The following is a 15,593-nucleotide window of genomic DNA, read 5'->3' as shown; positions in this document are numbered from 1 at the left end:
TGCTACTAAACCATGGATATGAATTAGTTGCCACTTACTTTTTTTACATTGTTAAAAAAATTCTTTACAATAGATTTCAAAGTGGTAGTTTTTGTGTGCTTGGAGTGCTGCAAGGAAGTGGGTAATAAAAAGGGCAGCAATCGTAGATGATTGTTTTGTGTTTCTGCTGAGGGTTCAATAGGACAAGACTTTTTCTTGCATTTTTGCACTGAATATAAGAAACTGATTTCCAATAAAAGTGATTTAAAACAAACAAAAAAATAATTCCCATGGGTATAGTCTGTGTAAATGACTAGGAACTCAACTGTTGCAGATGGTATAACAAAGAATTGCATGGGGTGGTGTGGGGTATCAGATGTGCTTTTTTGGCTAATGGACACCGGTTGAGCCTTAGGTACAGACTACAGATATAACAAGGAGAGTCAACAGTCCTAAATGTAATGAAAATCAATTAAATGGTAAACAAAATGTGCAGGAGATTTTCTCAGATTCCTAACAGTCTGGGAAGTTCCATGTTTGTATCAGAAATGCATCACACTATATGCAGTGTTCCATGAGAGAAATTAACTTGGAAAATCTTAATTGCATGTGAAATCATGTGGTTCAGAAAATGAAGAATGTTTGTTCTGTATTAGACATTTCTAAGTATCTCCTCATTGGTTCTATTGAGAGTGGCTTTGTCTAGTCTGTGTATAGAATGAAACAATGAAATTGAGAATACTGTATATTGTTGCTTATATTAGCAAGCTAATGCTGCATACGAATTAGGTTTCACATAATTAGGAGTCACACTTTAAACTCATTACTCAGATGAAAAAAAATCCACAACATTTGCATGTGAATTCGTAAGTTTTTTCAAGATTGCTCATCTGTTCAGATGGCTGTTGTAGCAGATATTTTTTTCTAAAAGATAACAAACTGCTTTAGGCAACTCAGCTGTTTGGATAACTGCTGATTTGGGGGCATCTGCATTTACTTTAAGCTTCTGTATTTTTTAGAACACTGTTCCTAGTCTATTCAAAGAAACTTTCCTTAATAAAAGGAATGGAAACATCTAAGAAAGATTTGTATCATACTGTGCTTTTGCTTCTTGTGTGCAGATATTTGTAGAACCTATGGGATGATCCTGTTACCCAGTTAATTCACACATAATGCATCATTGGGAAGCTCTGACTTACAGACTCTGACCAAACTTGTTTTGAGAGGAGTGTGTTTTGATGTCCCGAGGTAGCTGTTACCTGGTCTGCACAATTAGATGGTGTTTCCATGTGGCACGCTGAAATGTGATTGGTAATAGCATAAACTTGGGTTTAACTTAGTGAATTGGAAGACTAGGAGACTTTATAACAGTCTTTGGGGGGCTGATTTTTTTCAAACTCTGTCTACAGCTCTTTTCTGGCCCCTGTATTTATCACATCTGTACCGTTCATTCTGAACTGCGTCATAGTAACGGGGAGCCCATTGTGATGAGCTTTGATTCCACATCGTCGTGGGCAACAGGTCTGTAGTTGTACTCTGGATAGCTGTAGGCTGCCAGCAGTAGTGAAGACGACGGTGAAAGAAGTATGTAATGGGGAAAACTGAAATTGTTTCTATCTCCTTTGCTTTCCTTCTTCCAGGAAGTGTTTTTCTCTTCCCAGTTTGTCCTGGATGGGATTAGATTTTAGTAGGTATCTTGGAAAACATGATTCCTGTTCTCTTAAGAAGTAATTTCACATTTAACTACCAAAGCAAAGTTTCTCTGTGGGACAGAATGTAGTTGTATATTACTGTACAGAACAGGTACATTCTAATGGCAGGAAAGCTTTCCTCATTTAGCAGCAGGAGTGCAGGGAGAACACGCCCTTCAAAGGCCAATACCTATGTAAAATGCAATCTTTCTCTTCCTTGTATAGCACTGTAGAAAATGGAGTTCTTCTCCCTTACCAATACGAACAAAATAATCTCTAAGTTTAAGCTATCTTAACAACTAAATATATGTGGTAATAATTGAAAAATACCTTTTTAGGTTAACAACAGGAGCAGCAGACAAAATTAAATACAGCATTCAGCAAAGCGATTTTCAGGGATTGGCTGGAGGTAAAAAACCCAGCTTAAACCTGCTATTAAATTACTGCAAATGACTTGGGGATTTCTAACAGTATTTTTATCCATACTATTTTAAATCACCTTTTCAGAATGTTCTTATCCAAAGCATCTCATACATTTTGATTTTGAAAAAACCGAAGAATTCAACAACCCAAACTAGAATTCAGTTGTAAGCTTCCAACAATTTTTTGTTCTTCAGTTCTGATCCTGTTGATTAAACCTGGATTAAAATTTTCAGCTAAAAGTGATCTTTTAAAGGTGTTGTCAGGTGTCTAGCTCTGGGACACTTCAGAGAGACATTTTTTTGGCTGTTCTCTGTTAACAAAATATCTCCCTTTAAGCTCTCTTTAAATGAGTAACTTCTTCAAAATCATTGCAAAAAAACTTTATTTTTTTTTTTACTGGGTTTGCCTTCCTCCTTACTGCAAAAAAAGGCAGTCCTGCTCTGTGCAGCAGTCTGCTGTCATGTTTGTTCTAATCCATAAATAGGAAGTTAAGATGAATAATTTTTTTATGCATAACCACATACCTATTTTTACTGTTGGTTTTATTGCAGTAATGCTGCGAATTGGCACCCATCTAGTGTGGAACTGTATGGTACTGATCCTGCTTTATAGCATCAATTCAAGTGAGTATTGCAAGGAGAAAAGCGTTTTCATAGAAGCAAGTACTTTTACTAGCAATAAGTTAAGTTTACAATTTTATTGTCTTGGTAATGATTGAAAAATTACTCCAGATGGGATTGATCAGTCTTGATGTTTAGAGCAAAATATGTTTTTCCCCCCACCTATAGTTCCTGTTTGTTCATCTGTATGAAAAACACATGCTGCTTGTTTCATCCCTGGAAGTGTATTTTGCTTTCATTTTACCTTTGATTATAGATTCTTCTATTTTTTCCTCACTTTGACTTTTTTTCCCAGTGTACAGTTAGAGGTGTTCTTATCTGTTGAGATTTGATGTATTTGCTTAGTACACCAGGTGACTCAAAATAGTTAGCAAAGATTTTTAGCTGATAACTTGCACTCACACCAGAGGTTGGTCATCTGACGTGTGTGTAAAGGATCAGCCCACACATTAAGCTTGCATTTGATCCTTTGTGCATTGAGAAACCAGACTTCAGAGACTACCATTTCAGATTTTGGTGAAAGGCTGTCAGTTGCTGCGTTACTGTAAAATGCTTCTGCAATAGCTAGATGAGGAAGTCGTTCTGCAAAAAAAAAAAAGGGGTAAAAACATTTTTCTGGGGTGTGTATGTGTGTGTGACCTATAACATAGATATAAATGTGATTCATAAGTACGTGATGCCGCTTGTATTGATCAGCAGTGCCCATTAAACCTATTTATCTGGCTTATGTCTCTACTTTTTCATATGAGAGTTTTAATGTGTAGGACAGCCATGGTCGTATTTTCAGATAATTTTTACCAAACCAATTGTCAGAAACCTCATCTCATGAACTTCCTGTGAAATCGTTACAAAATCTTTAAAATTTTTTGTTCTTCTGTCTTGATTACTAGCAGGGACAGGGACCATGACATAACTGTTAGTGTGAACTTTGCTGGTCACATTTCTGTTACATGTTAGTTTCAGATTCTCTGTTTTGACACACATTCAGTTCTCCCTACTCTAATGCTTGTCTTTCTCAAGCGAGTTTTATATGACACAGAAGAGGCAAGTTGTACCCCAGGATAAATAGAGAATTTATGCTCCTGATGCTGCTAGCTGAAGCATCATCCAAAAGACTGAAGTTGTTCAATACCTTGGTTTTTGGTTAGGCCATGATCTCACTTCTGTTCACAAGGAGCTGCAAAACCATGAAATGGCTTTCAATAAACTCCATCATTGAAAGCTATTAAAGTTGTGATGGCGTAAGTTTCTCATACGGAGAGAAAAAAGGCTAGCAAATAGGAATACTGGGTTTCTTGGTTTTTTTCCACATTGTGGAGTGGTTGATTGCCAGTGGAGTCCCACTGTGATTTGCACTTTTGGTTTAATGAAAAAGAGATATAGTGCGGCAGCAAGGTTTACTGATGCCGTGTTTTTCATAGTAGTGTAAATGAAAGGTGATCAAGAAGTCCCAGAACCACAAATCACTAGGGTTTGGGAAAATACTCCAGTACCTCTGTATTCAGGGATGTTTTGCTTTTTTCTACACAACTGCTGTAGGTCACTGTTTGAAACAAGATGTTGGGATAGATGCAGTTTGGTTGTATCTGATAAAGCTGCCTTTCACCACGTTTCTGTGTTTCAGTTGGGGTCTGATCTTTATCTAAAACAAAGGCTGAAAGTTCTGCTTACATACATAAGATAAATCTATAGGTGTAACACAGAATTTTCATTTAACTGGCACCTTATAGGTGAACAGTAGGGCTTTTTATCTTGACAATTTCCACCTGAATGGATTCTTTAATTTAAATTTCACAGCTAGTTCTTTACTCATTGTGGTTCATGAAGCAATTTGGAGTAATACAAGTGAATACAACAAAGACATCTATGCTTAACCTTGCTAGCCATCAGTAGTCACAATTCACAATGACTATAAATGCCTTCATAAAGAAAGATAATCAGTATGAAAATGTCATTGCATTTAATTAATTATGGATATTTTGATGGTAACAAGCTAATTATTATGAGCTTTCAGGTTTTGCATCACCGACTCAGCCTGTTTTAGAAAACAGTGAAGTGGCACCCAGCAAACTTAACATGAAACTGAAAGATACACGTGAATCTCTCTTAAGCTTCTTCAGGCCAGTGAGTGAGTGTCACTTCATCACTGCAGCTTTGTTTCTCTTCCCTTTCCCCTTCTGCCTCACTTCCAGTCCACCCTCCCACCCCTGCCTGTCAGCATTTAGTGTATTTAAAACCCTCAGTCTGATACTGTGAAGCTCAATAGGTCTCTTCAAAATGGTATTGTTAAATGCTCCCTTGGAACAGTCATAAATCTGCTTCTACTGTGTTACTACCCTCCTACAAAGCCCTTCATTGTCAGTGATGTGATTGTGCTAGAAATGCTATACAGTTCAGCATAGGATCCACATTGCCTAGCTTTGTTGTACCTGATCTTTCAAACCAGTTTTCTAGTCTGCCCATGTACTCATAGGGAGAAAAAAGAGTAATTTGACACATCCTAAATGAGATAAGGATTTTGCCCCACAGTAGTGTGTCCCCCACTTCTACTGGCTAGGGATGGCTCCAGGGTGATTAGCTTAGACTGAGCCTCTCACCTTTTGGACTGCTGAAGTTAAATGACAAGAACTACATTATTTCATAAAATTATTGAGAAGGAAATCGCAATATCTATTTAGCTAATATCGATAAGAAAGATAATATCTGTGAATACAGAAGGGCTTGGCATGTACAAAAATTGCAATCCTGGTTCCATAAATGGATCACAGACAAATAGAAAGAAGCAGCAGAAATGCCACTTTTCACTTAGTGTGTTTCTGCATTACCTTAATATCAGTGTAGTGCCACTGCTATTGCTACTACCTAGCCCTAAGTAAATACAAAGGTCTCGTGAAGTGCCTGATCCCCCATTTAATAAACTGAATTTGGCTACCGGTAATGTCTATGATAAACACAAGACTGACAATGCAGCCAATCCTGGGAGTGATGTTGGAAACAAATGATGCTTTGCAGCTGCTGTGGAAGTTTCACATAAGGGATGTGATATTAAGTTTTGCAGGAATTAAACATATTGAGACATCTACTGTTTATAACTATCATATATTTAAGCCCTTTCCACAGAGGATCTCATGATTATCAATAAATCTGTTATTAAATAGCAATTTTAAAAAATTGCTGAAATATTTTACTCAATAACTGGATTGGATATCTTGGGATTTTGTTCCTATCAGCTGATTTTCAGCTGCTTGTAGAAACATGCAATTAGTGCCAAACAGAGATGGTTAGTTGCAATATATTCTATGCTGGGCCTTGCAAAAAAAAAAAAAAAAAAAGTAATTGTCTTAAATTTCTGTTTTCTTGATTAGAAACAGTCCAGTCAGAAAACTTACTTTGTCTTTCCCACTTAGTTTATAAACCTAAGTACAAAGAAGTGGCATGATGGTGTTTAGATTTGGTTTTGTAAATGTTTCTTAGTGAAATAAAGCAAAATACTTAAGATTTTGTATGATATGAATCTAGCTTTTCTGTTAATTTTAATATAAAGATTAATTGGTTTTGGGAAAGAACATACATGGAAGTCAATGATACTGTTCTCTTGAAGACTTACCCTATCAAAACATACTAGGGACAACAAAATGATAACTTCCCTCTACTTGAGCATTGCTCCTAGAATAGAGATCTTACATATTATTTCTTTTTTCAAAGCATGCCGTCACAAAGGCGAACAAACCTTAATTCCTTGTCATGTAGGAGAGGGTCTTAATGCAACTGAATGCTTGGAAAATAAATGTTGTCCTTCCAAAACCAGCCATGAACCGATGTGTTACATGCCATTTAAAGACAGTAAGTATACTTCTGTGGATTACTGCCTCATAGCCAAATGCTACTTCTGGTCAGACAGTGTGATTTTCATTTCTGTTTCTTCCATTAGTTTTTTCATGTCGCCACTCTCTTCAAAGTGTAAGCTTGCATTTATTTCTGCAGGTATATATTAATGCAGAAAACAATTCATTGATAAAGAATTGTCTGGATGTCTTGGCAACCCCAGCACAAGCAAAGCACAAGTGATACATAAATAAACATAGTAACGTGTTAGTTCAAAGAATGGAGTGAAGGCTTTATTTGTGGAAAGCAGAGGGGTTAATCCAAAGTAGTAGTGACTCTGCAAGTGTGGTGAAGAAAATGTGAAGGAACTGGATGTGTTTAATCTGGTGAAGAGAAGGCTGAGTTGTTATTTAATAGCTGCTGAAGCCTGTTCAGAAGGGCAGTTACTAAGATGAGGGAGCCACAAATTCTTGGTAGAATCGGATGAGATAACAAGTGGCAACTACCACTAATTGATACTTGGGAAATTTGGCTCAGACATCAGGGAAAAAAAATTCATTAGGGAAGTAGTGCAACTCTAGAACAAGTCGTCAGAAAGGTGGTGGAGTTACTATCCTTGGAGGTTTTCAAGACTTGGCTAGACAGACACAATTTACTTAACCTCATGTTGGTGGTAGCCTTGCTTCAGGAAGAAGCTTGGTCTACATGATCTGCAGAAGACTCTTACAATCAAAATTTCTGTGGTTCTGTGTTCTCAAATTCTAGCCTGAACATTCTATTTTACCTTCCTTTTTTTCTCTGAGCGTAGACTTGATGTGCATGATTTTCTTTCTCTCTTATAGGAAAGAATGCAGCAAATTATTTTTGTACATCTTTTGCATGTAACTCCATGGTAATCTCTGCTTTACTGAAAGGGCTGTATCAAATCTTAATTTTTGTCATAACTCTTTTCCTATTTGTACAGCTTTGTAGAAACTGTTGTTGCTTTTCATGGTGAAGTTACTTCAACAAAATGAAAAATGCAAAAAAGTTAGAGGCTTTTTATTAGACACAGAATTATTGGGTGTACAAGGGACCTCTCAAGAACATACAGTCCAGTCCTCTCTACTCAAGCAGGGTCAGCTACAACAGCTTTCCCAGGGCTGTGTCCAGTCAAGTTTTTCATATGTCCAAGGACAGAAACTCCACAACCTGTCTGGGCAACCTGTTCCAGTGTTTACTGTATGAACTCTCATAGTTTAAAACAAACAAACAACAAACAAACAAAACTCATGTCCAGATGGAATTTTGCATCTTGATTTGAGTCCTTTGCCTCATGCCCTGACACTAGACACATATCTCAGTTTTCTGTCAAGAACAGTGTCAAGATACTAGGGTGATATTTGGAGATTCATCATAGACTTAAATAGGAACAGAGCCAAATATTACCATGTTTTTTCCTAACACAGCAGTTTCTGTTATATTTTATCCTTTTTTCCCCCAACAATTAAGCAGGAAGTGTTCTCAAACACAGGCAATTTTGCCAAACGTGGATGTTAAGTTAGTAAAAAGAAACCATAATCTAGAACTTAATGGTTTAGGTCTTCCTGATATAATTCGGCATACCTCCATTGATTTCAGAGATGAGATCCAATTTTCAGGAAGAGCTGACTTAATACAGATATGAAACTCCGAGGGAATACTTGTAAGCTGACATGAATTCACTTTCTGCTTGTTTGTGCTTGCTCAGAGGCAAGCAGAGGTCAGGATCAAACTTTGAAATTTTTCTTGTAGTTGAGCAGCTCCATGTTCCAGTGCTAGGGCAGGTGTAATTACTACTAGCTAGATAACTTGTGATAGAAGGAAGTACCATTCAGTGCGAGGCCATCAGAATCTGTTAGTTAGGGGCATACTGCAGAAATAACGTGTTTTAATAATACTCATTCCCCACTTGGACATTTATATTATGTATAAAAGACACTTCACTATAGCAAGAGGAAAAGCTGTACAGTGAAAATTATAGCTCTTCTCATTTTTAGGACACATACTCAAGCAAATGTTAAAATTAAATATGCTTATTCAGCTGTGACTGCTTGATTCCTCATGACAGTTAAGTTTTTATTGTTTGGACATAAATATCAAGAGCTGACTATTTGTTCATAGATTAATTAGCTACTTGAATGCTCTTGGATGTGCAACATATGTCCAAAGAAAATATAAACACTTCTTGCCCTGGGAGCACATGCTGTTTGCTTTGTAGCAATCTGTTGACAAAATAGAAGCACTTAGCAGATATTAGACTTGTGGCACTTGCATTTCTGTAAGATGGTCACAGGCTGCTTACTTGAATGGTTCTTATCTGGGAGTGTTGTCTTGAATTTCACTAGGTATAAAATGAGGCTTTAAGAAAATACTGCAAAAGTTATGAACTGAAATAGATAAATAACATTCATTTGCATGATTTTGTCTCCATTGTTAAAGAAGCTTTTAAAGGACTTTGAGTGGTGTGGGGTTTTTTTTTAATTGTTTTTTTTCTTTCCCATGCTCTGAGCTCAAATCCCAATTGTTTCTGAAACTTAACCAAGTACTTGGGCTATTAGAACTCAAGTCAAATTTGAGACTTGATCTTTCTCATCTGAGCTCATTTCTAACACCTACTTTTTTCCATTGTGTTGCTGGCTGAGATACATACCTGTCTGTCTTCGATGACAGGGATTAGCCTTTATACCTCAATATGTATCTCAGAATGAGTCATAATTAATGCCAACTTCTGCTAACTCTACAGATATACAACTGACGTTTCGACTGCTTATGCTTGTGGCAGGAGGATTTTTGATTTTGGGGTGTCTGCCATTCTGTTGCTCTGCCTTTTTGCAGAGAAGGTAAGTATTAGAGCGTGACCAGACCAAACTTGTGATGTCCATATTCTCTATATTTAGAAGCAGTACAACTGACATGTTTGAAGTCAGTGAGGGGAGAAAAGACTGGAAAGAAAGTTAAGAAACTAATGTGCAAACATGAAAAAAAATGAATCCTCCTATTTTGAAGCTACATAAGAGACATAGAGCTATATACAGAGAGTCAGTTTGGCTTAAGAACTTTGTTAATATGCCAGTACTATTTCTAAAGACCCAGTTATAAAGGACTTCGACTTAATCTTACTTCCTTTGCTTGGGAAGTGGCATGTAAAACATGAAGGTACAGTGCCTGCAGGTTAGAAAAGAAGTCTGCACGTAAAACCCTGAATGGAGCTTGAGCAGTGCTGCCTGAACTTGTTCAGCTCCGCAGGAAGCGAATCCTCTCCTGGGTCAATATACTGAGGTACAGAAGACTAGACTTTTGCTCCCTTGACTCTCCAGTTATCTTCCCTCCCTTCCTACCTCTGCTCCCCACCAAAGGCTAGTATATCCATATATGTTAAAGGAACTTGGTTTCCATTCTTCTCTTCAGCAGGAAGGCAACACCAGCAACTAGCGGTTGTGAGCAACAATGGTGGCAAATGAGACTTAAGAGCAAATCAAGCTATCAGGCAGCCTGCAACACTGCGTGTAGCCTATCCTGTTCAACCTAGAATAGGTTTTAGGACACAATGCCCTGACTGCAAAGAAAACCCATAACATCAGTAAAAAAGAAAAGGAAAGTTTTGAGGAAAAGTTAATTTCACTTTGTAACATAAGTTTAAACAGAAACAAGTGAGAAAACCTTGCTACTTGCCTTAGCTCTCAAAAATCACAGGGAGAAGGGAGACAAAAATGGTTCTTCTACCACTGCCTTCAAAGGCACCTCTACAAAAGAGTGACATTGGACTGCTGCACAGGAAGTGAAGTGCAAGCAAGAATGAATTATCTGAAAGGTAATAGGGAAGAAATGAATGAGAAAAAGCAGTTTGTAGAGAAGAACCAGTAGAAATGTGTCTGAGTGGGATAGACCTAGAATTATGCAGTAAGGCGCAGAAGAAAACAGCAAAGTAGAAGGCCTGGATAGAGTAAGAGAGATGGGCTGCAAGCGTGCCTGGGACAAACGTGAATTAATTATCTCTAATGCTTCTAATGTGCAGTGCATTTTTTTTATGTATAGGGCACATTACAGCCTGTGAATGGTATACAAGCAATTTAGTGTTTGGTATTGTGAAGAGTTTCAGCATGTGTATATGTTCTTATGATAATGGGAAAATGTAACATCAAAATCATTAAGATAGAATGTATTAACATAACTGTGCTTTATTTTTCTAAGGTGGTAGTTCATATTGAATGGCTAATGCTATAGCTTGGTTAATATGATAGAATTGTCTTTTTTGTGAAGATTTCCCACCCACCACCCACGCCCCCACAAGTGTTAAACTTTTGCTTTACTAAGGTATTAGTAGTCTTGTGTGGGATCATATACATGCACGTACACACACACATAGACTTTACTAATGCGGCTGCCTAGCAGATGGCTATTTGCTCTGGAGTTCCACATTTAGACAAAACCTGCTGTGAAAATCTCCACATTACATCTTACACTGTGCTCAACAGCTGATGTTCAGCATACAGATAGCTGCACTGAGTCATCAGTGACTGTGAAAACAGGAGGCAAAGAATTAACATGAAATTATCATAAATTTTCTGGAAAATGAATTAATATGTGTTCATTTTGAGAAAATTCACGTTAATGTTTAAATGATCATTTCTGTGTTTTTTCATAGCCAGTGAAATTGGGAATATTGCGGTTCTTCTATGACTTGTTTTTTCTTTGTTTTTTAATGCAGTGATTAACCAGATGCTAAATGGTTTTAATTTCCAACATCATATATTTGAGTTCTAGGAAAGGAGCAATCCTATAACATTGTAACTTTGAGTTTTGCCAGTTTTAGAGACAGTTGATAGAGGATATGGCTTTGAAAAGCATTCCTTTAATGAGCCTAAAACCTTCTCTCTGGATGGAAATTCTCTTGTTTTCAACGTTGTACAGTCATTGTTGAGAGGGTCCTACATACAATGCCAAAACTGTACTGCAATGGATGCACATAAAAGTAAAAAAAAGTTCTCTAGAGTTATCAAAAGATAAGAGGGCTTTTGCTGATGAAATTTGGGATAATTGATAGCTCTTCTAGAACAAATTTCAAGGTTTCCTATAGAAGTCTTTATTTATATTTAAAAAGAAAAAAAGGACAGACACACCAAACCTGGGCAACTAGCCCTGCAAAACTTTGCAGGCACTTGTGCTATGTAGCTAGGGGTGGCTGTTTGTTAAGAGATGCCCAGGACTAGGACAGCAGAGGTAATTCCATAATGTGGCCAGACTAAGGACATGTAGGAGCATGGAATTCCTGTAAAATTGATAGTGTGAGCTGAGTACTCCTTCTCTTACTTGAGCAGCACTAGTGATTTCCTGAGTCAGTGAGGCTTTGTTACTTCTGCATCCCTGCTGATGAACTGTGTATTTGCCTCCTTCCAATGATATTTTTCATGTAGCAAGCAGAATCTACACATGCCCTTTCCCTGGTAATTGACAGTTTCTCTTGTGTGCCATCAACATAATATCTCTTTTCTTGAGTTGTGTTCTCTGATGCTTTTGCTATGTTGATAACTGTGCTATCCTATTTCTCTCAGTTTTCTTAGTCTTCATTAACAACCACATGAAATGATGGGTAGGTTAAGACACTAAAGGTTAGGAAAATATAGGTACACTTAACTAGTGCTATATTTGAATAATATTGTGTAGATTTAAGAAACAGAGTAAGGATTAGAAAAGTCTTCATTTCCTTCTGCTGAGTTCCTAGTAGAGCTGTGGGAAGCAGGTCATAGCATTTGGTTGACTAGTTACTGGTCATGGTTGCATTATGTGAATCAGAAAGTGAGCTGAAATTCATGAAGAAAATGTAAGAGATGGAAAAAGCTTATTGAAATAATTTTCCTAGCCTTAATATGTTCTAATGATGAAATCTTGTGATGGCCCCTGAAATCAACTGTAGCTTTGTGGGTTTTTTTCACTGAGGATAGGATTTCACAGCTAAAGTCTTAGGTGGTCTTCTCTAAAGTCCTTCTTTGGAAGTCAACCAATTTCAGCTGTTGTTTTAATATGTTGCAGTCAATGTGTCAATCCTTTAAAAAGTGCAAACAAAAAAGTAAAGGAAATTGTGAGGAAGAAAAAAGCACATAATGAAGAGGTTTATGACCGTTTACTGGGTTGACTTAAAGGACCACAAGAACAAACAACAAAAAAAGGTAAACTAACCTTGACTATTCTTTTGTTATCACAGTTTAGGATTGTTACCTTGTATCAGTTCTGTATAGAATACTAAACATATGCAGTACTAACTGCCTGTTGCTTTTCAGTCCAGTAGACTTTATCAAAAGGCACGGTTTATCAGGGGTCACCTTCAGTTTCTGTTGTGGGAGAAGTAATGAGTCTGCAAGAATTTGATTGCTGTCCTGGGATGCTAAACAACAGCAGAGCAAGCCATAGACAATATTACAGTCCTAGGTTTAAGTCCTCTGCCATTTCAGTGTTTCTTACCCTATGTGCAAACTGTGTTGCGTGGGAAAGTGGAGAAGCAAAGTAAGGTTTTGCTGCTTTCAGGAGATGTGGATCCATTTACAGGTACTAAGAAATCTGTCTGTATGGATAGGGGTGCTTTATAGCTGACATGTTTGCATAGCTCCATGTCTTGGCATTCTTCCTCAATGCTGAAGAGCAGTTGACTACTGGAATAAATGTGATTTGAGAGTAAAATGCAATTTACTTCACAAGACTGTGCCAAACTATAGCTTACTAAACGTGACAATGAAATAAAAAAGTGCCAGTGAGGTCATTAGACAATAATATTTTGAGGAGAGTGTTGATTTGGCAAAGATGTAAAGATGTCCTTAAATCTAGTTATATTGATGTTTAGTATTTCTTTCTTTCCTTTTCTGTAGAAGAACATCCACCTGATCTTGAAGACCTCAAGCAGAAGCACACCAGGATTACTTGAGAATGTCCTAGAAAATGTGATGTTTTGTTTTAGTATTAAAGTAATACAATGTTGTCAGCCCTTGGTAATGCTATTGATTTTGCAATAGAAGGTCTTCATTTCTAGTTCTTTATGCTCATTCCATATCTCGTGTACAAAAAACTAGCCAACATCGAAAGGCAAAACTGCTCTTGGCAACTCCTGAATAATAAAGCCAGTCTTGTCTTATTAATATAGCATCCCTCTGGAGTGATATAAAGAAACCAGCTAAGTGTCCATCTCAGTTTAGAGGTAAGTCTTAGAATACTATCTGGATTAAGAAGAGAGTATTGACATTCATTAAATTGGTAGCGAGTGGCAAGCTTACTCTGTTTCGGTTTTGGATGGCACCATAGCACAGTAGTGCTACTCTTGCTGAGGAGAATGGCTAATTCCTTACCAGGCTGGAGAGGATTTAGGAAATCTGTTGTTGGGCTTTTGCTTTAAAGATATGCTTGGCAAAAATACAAAGTACTTGAGGAAACTGTGGTAGTGTTTTCTCTGGCATTGTTTCTCTCCTGCACTGCACCACAGAACTTACTTTGATCTTTGGATGACCTGTCTCCCAAGATAGGCGATTCCAAAATGCAATTTCTTTCCGTTTCCCTGTAGTGTAACAAAAGTAAAAGAAACAAATGTGTAACAGTTTTCAGCAGCTGAGTGCAAAGTAACACTGAACACCTGAAAGAATGTCAGTAGAAACCAGCATCACCCATAATAATTCAATCAATCACTGGTCATTTTTCTTTGGGTCTGTGAAGTTCATGTAGCAGAATTTCCAAGAGTTACAACTGGGAGGAATAGAGCTTTGCTCCTAAGCTGGAGAATAAATATTATGAGTGATTCTTAGAAACTGTGTATTTTCACTATTCTCCCTTTAATAAATTTTTCTTAGTTTCATCAGTCCTAAAAAGGCATCACTTAAAATCCAAGGGTATTAGGGGTCAAATAGGCATATGGGCAGTCTCATTAAATTGTTGGAGTACTTACTGATGGTCAGATGTAACTATATGCAGGAGCTTTAAAGCCTGATATTACAACCATTGCCAGTAGCATTCTGTTACAGATGGTTTGGCTATAATTTTGTAAGCAAAAGTATTATGGTGTTTTTGATGTGGAGCAGCAGAATGATGGAGACTGAATAGGGTTCTGTTTGCCTTCCAAATCTGTTGTGTATTTGCTGTTTCTTGATATTATTTTTATGAATGGTGAAGTATGTATATAGATATTTTGACAAAGATAAAAACAGTTACCTGCTACATTAATTTAGAGGCACTATCACAGCTGAAATGTGCATGTGACAAGCCACATAGATCCTAATGGCTGGTGGTGATTATGGAGAAAGCGAGCTGTGCTCTGGAGAAAGTTAGGCTTTCATATGGTGCTTCATGATTTTGACTTGAAGGGTAATAAATTCCTTCTGTTTCTATGTCATTGACAGCTCAACAGCTTTCAATATCACATAACATTCTGACAAAGGGACACATACTGATAAAAAAACTGCATTTAACAGTAAGCAATCAATGCATCTGCAGTAACTGTATCTGGCAGCACCAGAACAAGATGAGCATAAGCAAAATATATGTACTGTAAGAGGAGGAGGTGAGATGAAAAAGACACAGCAAGGGTTATATTCCTCCTGGTGGGACAGTAGTCAAGAGCACGGTGCATGGACTTGAGCCCTGTCTCTTTTCTATATAACTGCTTTATGGTAAAGATGTTCTAAAATGCTGGAAGCTTTGTGTTTCAGTTGGAAAAGACAAAAGCTCTGACTTTAAATTTTCATTTAATAGCTTGACAGCTCATTGAATCAATAGCTGTCAAGCATCGGTATTGCATAAATAACTGCTATGTGTGCCTAAAATGTCATAATAGCTGTTTCATTATTATTGAAGGTCAAGATTATCACATTAGGGTCAAATCACAGATGTTCATTCACAGGCCTGTGTGTGATGCTAACTGTACTGACATTGTCACATAAACGTGGATGTTTTGATCAGCTGATTGGCTGCTTACTTTTGTACTCCTGGACCTTAGCATACTATAGAACAATTTCAACATGGGGTTACCCCAGATCTACCTGGAACATGTCTTTTCCCC

The sequence above is a fragment of the Cariama cristata genome, unplaced genomic scaffold (assembly GCF_000690535.1).
Source record: "Cariama cristata isolate BGI_N322 unplaced genomic scaffold, ASM69053v1 scaffold9532, whole genome shotgun sequence".
Lineage (NCBI taxonomy): Eukaryota > Metazoa > Chordata > Aves > Cariamiformes > Cariamidae > Cariama > Cariama cristata.
The sequence above is the reverse complement of the archived record's forward strand: the minus strand, read 5'-3'. Positions refer to the sequence as shown.